The 5,873-nt window shown below is 45.6% G+C and overlaps 1 pseudogene; it reads left to right on the top strand.

Annotated features, from left to right (window-relative positions):
- The first annotated feature begins 2,934 nt into the window (after positions 1–2,934).
- LOC147957804 (uncharacterized) lies at positions 2,935–5,194 on the top strand (annotated as a pseudogene).
- Positions 5,195–5,873: the final 679 nt, after the last annotated feature.

The raw sequence follows: 5,873 nt of genomic DNA on the forward strand, positions 1-5,873 counted from the left end.
TGTACCGCTTCAGCGGAGTGCGGTGCTGGGCTGCGGGCGGTGGGGTTTGGTGGGCCGTGGCTGTCCGGGCCGAGCAGTGCGCTGCGGTGCTACGCTGCGTTTTTGTTTTTTTAAGTAGAAAACCACAACATGTAAAAAAACTAAAATAAATACCATGATAAAATATAGATAATATATTTATATATACACACATAGTAAAAATAACACTACTAAAATAAACTACAGGAACACTAGTTCCACCTATAATGCAATTTTGTAAAAAAAAATTTATGCAATAGGCCACATAAACAGCAACAAAACACTCGAATAAAATATTTTGGAGATTATGGAAAATACTAGAACATATCAGATGAACTGTAAATATTATTCTGGACATTATGAACATTTTTAAAATAGGGGACAAGTCATGTTATCTCCACTCCAATAAATTATCTTGAGTTGCATAATGAAAAGAATAATTCCGAAAAAGCAAATAATGCAAATAAAAATATGAGATGCATAAGAATGAACTATTAACATCCTAATTAGGAAAACTGGGAAGTTACAATATATATTTTTGGTTTCTTTGGTGTTTTGTTTTTGGTTATTTAATTTTGGGCTTTCTTTCCCTTTTTAATTTTTCGTCATTTCTCCGTTTACATTTTTTCACCTTTTCTTTGTTTATATGTCGTTGTACTACAAATATTTCTCTAATATATGGTGAATATTCAAATACATGCATACATAGTTCTAATACATGACGGACATTGTTTTCAAATACATACTGAACAATATTTTCTAATACGGTGAACATTTTTTCTAATACACACTTCACATTTACGATGAATTTTTTCATATATAGCGAACTTATTTTCAATATGTGGGAAATTGTTTTTCAAGTAGTTTTTTGAAAAATTGTCGATAATTTTGGATTTTTTATGTTTTTCAAAAAATGTTTGGAATATTTTAGAAAACGTGAAAAAACAAATTGTAAAATATTGTAAATGGTGTGAAGGCTTGTGTTGTTTGGGCCTGAGACGGGCAATATGTTTGGTCCTATTTCACACACATCCGTGGTCGTGGCCCGTGGGGCTAGGTCGGGGGCCCATCTCTAACACCCCCCTGTGTTTCCTATTCCTCCGGCCCTGTCGCCTCTCGTGCAACCACCGGCTCTGCCCTCCCCCCATCCTGGCGCCCGTCCCACGACGCGCGTGTGCCGCCGGCGCCCAACGGATTCACCGATCCGCCGCACCGCGCACCGCACACCGCCCGAGCCTTCGGAGGCGGGACGCGGCATCGCCGCCGCGAGGAGCAGCTCGGCCGCCGAGCATGCCACCGACGATGCCGCGGCGGCAAGCAAGTAACCCCCCCCCCCCCGCCTCCTCTCTCTCTCTTTCTCTCCCACTTACCTTTTCATCCTTCCCAACCACTGTGGTCACCACCGACATTAGTCTTAGACTAGTTGTCTTAGGGTTTTCCTATTAGACTAGCTAGCAAAAGAGCATGTGCGTTGCAACGGGAGAGAAAACATAACACACACTCTTAACTCAACAACCATCACTCAAGACCACAATAGGTCCATCTCCTTTATTTTTGCAAGGCATCATATTTGTGCTGCCGCTTATCCTCCTTCTCACTCTCGCCGGCGATGGCCTTGGTGTTCACACAAAACAACAAAAAACGTGTGTTAAATATGGTTAATCCTAAGGTCTCTCTCTCTCGCGTGCTTTCTCTCACTCTCGCGATGAGAAATCTGTTGTTTTCCCCTGCGACATTTTTTAGAGGTATGCATGTGTAGTTATCGATGTTTTCTTTTCCGTATATGGTTATAGTGGGGTGTTTATTTGCAATCCCGATCGCCGCCGGTATGAAAAAACTGAATTATAAGTTCGCTTCCATAACTATATTTTTAAAATATTTAACAGGTAAAATTAACATCATATTTAGATTCCACACATTTTTCCAATAAAATTTCATATATAATATGTTAAAATCGAAGTTACGGTTTAAAAGATACAGATAATTTAGGAAATCATTTGGTTCGACTCAAATATATTTCAAAATAATATTTAAAAATACTTAATAGGTAAAAATAATCTCATATTCATATTCTACATATTTTTCTAATCAAATTTCATATATAGCATGTTCAAATCGGAGTTACGGTTTAAAAGATATGGATGATTTTAAAAAGTAGTTGTTTGACTTAAATATGATCCGCGGATGAATTACCTAAAACATCAGGTTTTTTTATAAAAATGTAAAATAACGGTTCGGTTGTGACTTAAATTCGGACAGCGGGTTGATTTCAAGAAAAGACAGAGACTTTTCTGAAAAATGTCATGACGGACGAAAGAAACCCAATTTGCTTTATTATTAGGTAAAGATAAAGATTGTCGAGCAACTCGGTACTGAACTTGTCACTGATTTGGTGGAATAATGTGTACGGAGAGTAGTGAACTTGTCACTGATTTGGTGGAATTTGTGTTCAGAGAGCACTGAGCAGTAGTTCTAAAGCTAAAATATCTTATCTTACTCTTGGAGCTTGTTCCCTTTCAGGTGTGATGAACATGCCGGAGATACTGCCCAGCCACCATTAGCACAAATAGTACAAGAACTTGTTGATTCATTATCATGCCAACTACCATGGAGGATTTGTGCCAAAGGAAAATCAACCACGGGTGTTTCGTTGGAGGAGAAGGACCTGGTTTCGAACCGTCGCGACTGGGAAAAAACTTGGGGTGACAAGTGTGGCTCCTTCGAATTCTACTGTAATCTACTTACTACCCATCTGGTTCTTGCTCTTCCCTTACCAATCGAGAAAAAGGAGATTGGTAGATTAGTTTCATTGTAGCTAGACTGCATCTTGTAGTATGTACTGAACCTGAATTCTTTAGTCAATGTTTGATTTCTGGGCTGATTTTTGTGACTTTTGCTGCAGCCTGCGTGAGAGCCATGCTTATCACATGCAAACGCACCCCACCACATGTAGGCGTGACCTGCCTGCAGATCTTCTCCATCAGAGTCATGGAGATCAATGGTGGTTATCTTGAGTGGCAACTCGAGGTCTATGGCCTGGGCCTGGTCGCCACCCGGGAATGCATGGATCATAATCTTAACATTATCTTTAGACTCAGGAGGGACGCCTGCCAACTCACTCAACATGTGTGGTGTAATTGCAAAAAAGCACCACATTTGAGGCATCGATTGCACAAAACCACCTAGTCCCTAATTTTGTGCAAAAATCTCCGCGTTTTTAGTAAACTTTTTGCAAATTACACTGATCAGGTGATTTAGCCTGACTAATCACTTTCTGACAAGTGGGGCCGGATTGTAAGGAGATGATCTGGTAAAAAATGACATACACCTCCCTGGTTTTCACAAAGACACCCTTATTAAAAAAAATTGAAAAAAGCAATTAGCCCCCCTCCCACCCCGTCGCCTTCCTCCTCTGAGGTGGTGGCTGGCCACGGCGAGGCGGCCTCCAGCGGGACGGCCTCCCTCCTCCCTGGCCTTGCCTCGTGGGCGGGGCGGCATCCCTCCTCATCTCTACGTCACGCCTCGCCTCGCCGGAGCAGAAGGGTCACGACGTGCAGGAGCTCGTCCTCGCGGGAGTTCGAAGCAGTTGAGCAGTGCGTCCGGGTCGCAAGTCCCCGCGGTGGAGTTGCTGCTGACCGCGGGCATGGCGGCGTCGTCCTCGACGTCCCGCTGTGCGGCGGCCTGGTGCAGCACAACGGCCTCGTCGGCGGCGGCCCACAGAATCACGGTGGCCTCGTCCGTGGTGGAGGGTTGGAGGTGCGGCCATGGCAGGGCAAGGCGCCGCCGGCCTTCAAGGCCACAACCAGCAATCGAGCTCTCGCTGCTAGCTCTGGACGGCAGGGCCACGGCCGACACCGTGCTCCTGGGCATCGAGCGGCCTGGGTGTCCCCTGCAGATGGCCGAGGCGCGGCCAATGCAGGGCCAGGGCACCGCCGATCTTCAAGGTCGCGAGCAGCAGTTCAGCTTTCGCTGCTACCGGCGGATGGCACCACGCTCCTGGGCGTCCCCTGGATATGGCCGAGGCGCAGCTGCTCCTCTTCCCGACTGTCCCCCTGGCCCGACGGCAAGATCCAAGCATGCGCAGCCAGCAGCCCGACGCGCAAGCCCTCCGCCCAGCGTTTTGCTCCAGCGTCCCCAGCCAAGCAGCACGGCGGAGGCCCGGAACCCAACGCCCAGCGCGCCTCTGCCCGGGGGGTGGGGGGCTGATTGCTTTTCTGTTTTAGATGAAGGGCGGTGTGTGTAAAAATTTTGCTGTTACAATCTGGCTCCAGTTGTTAGAAAGTGGTTAAATGGGACAACTCACCTGATCAGTGCAATTTGCAAAAAATTTACTGAAAACACGATGATTTTTGCACAAAATTAGGGACTAGGTGGTTTCTGCAATCGATGCCCCAAATGTGGTTGTTTTTTGCAGTTAACTCGATGTGGTCAAGTATTAATTTCATTTATGCGGGGTTGGCTATATTATGATGTGTTCTTATTTCTTTATTGCAGTTGATTTATTTGTTAATGAGTAGTGCTACCGATGCCTGCAGGATCCATTTTTGGCGCTGACCGGCCCGTCTCATGCGATTGTCTTCACCGGCCCAGTCGACATTGAGATCCAACTCAAAGTGAAGGGCAGAACCAGAGCATGAAGACAATGATTTCATCTCCAAAGTGCTGGTATACGAATGTGATCCCAGTGACAAACTCGCCGACGCAGGCATAGGCAACCACGACATCATGCGCACCAGCTGTTTCGGTGAGTTGTGCTCCCTACAGGTCACCTCCTCCCTGATCGCCGAAGCGGCCGAGGCCACTGTCATCTGTGCTGAAGTAATCGAGGGCATATGGCCCCCAAAGTCAGGAATGCATGTCGCTTCTGGTACTGCCAGCATAGACACTTGTACTGATTGATGCTCGGGATGGGACACTCCAAGTGGATCCGGCTGACGGTGTCATCCCCATTATCAGAAATGTTGTCTACATGGAAAAAGATGGCTGGCTCAAGCTTTCTATAGAGGCCTATAGAAAGAGTGGACGTATGTACGCAGAATCTGTTACAGAGTTGATACCCAAGAGATCCTCCACCAGTACTGCCATATGCAAGCTTCCCTTCTGCACGGTTGTGTTCAGCGTAGCTTGGTCCTGCCTCGTGGCCAAAGTGGATGACCTGAGGACCTACGGTATCTGATTCTGATCTGATGCAACCAACCCAACCATTTACTTAGTTGTTTTTTTGACGAAATGTAGCAGCGCTACTTTTCATTCATTAAGAAGAGGAACCGGCAGAGCCGGGAAATTACAAGGGAAAAACAAGGATGAGAGTAAAAGATCACACCATTTACTTAGTTGTGGAGCGAATGTTTAGCGATTTATTTTGTCAAGTGGTATGTTAAAGATGCTGAGGTGTTGTTTATGTGTAAGGCTAACAACAAGTCATGTTAGTTTGATCAAGTGTCCAGATCAGGGTTCATACTGCTTGATTTAGATGTGTGTTGCTGCTCTTATGGTCTGCATCCACAAGTGAATTTTCTTGTATCTCTGCATGCATCACTGAACCTATATCTTGGGTAATGTAACTGTGTCCACAAGTGAATTTCTTGTTAATTTCGCTGGTCTATTATTTTGGATGGAAGATTTTCAGTGCTGGATTATCAAACACATGCCCTATAGATGCAGCCGTAGGAATAAGAAGCAAGAGAACCTGGGATGCGTCATGTGTTGTTTCAGGTTGAGTGTTTTGCAGTAAGAGACAGGAAGGCCCTTCTCCCAGCTGCTTCCTGCTGCCTTTGTATGATGGAAGGGGCAAGCCATGGATTTGCCGCCCCTCCATCCCATGATGTTATCCGGTCTCGCGCCACTTCTTCGCA

This window comes from Triticum urartu, chromosome 7A (genome assembly GCF_056163025.1).
Source record: "Triticum urartu cultivar PI428250 chromosome 7A, HENAU_Tu73, whole genome shotgun sequence".
Lineage (NCBI taxonomy): Eukaryota > Viridiplantae > Streptophyta > Magnoliopsida > Poales > Poaceae > Triticum > Triticum urartu.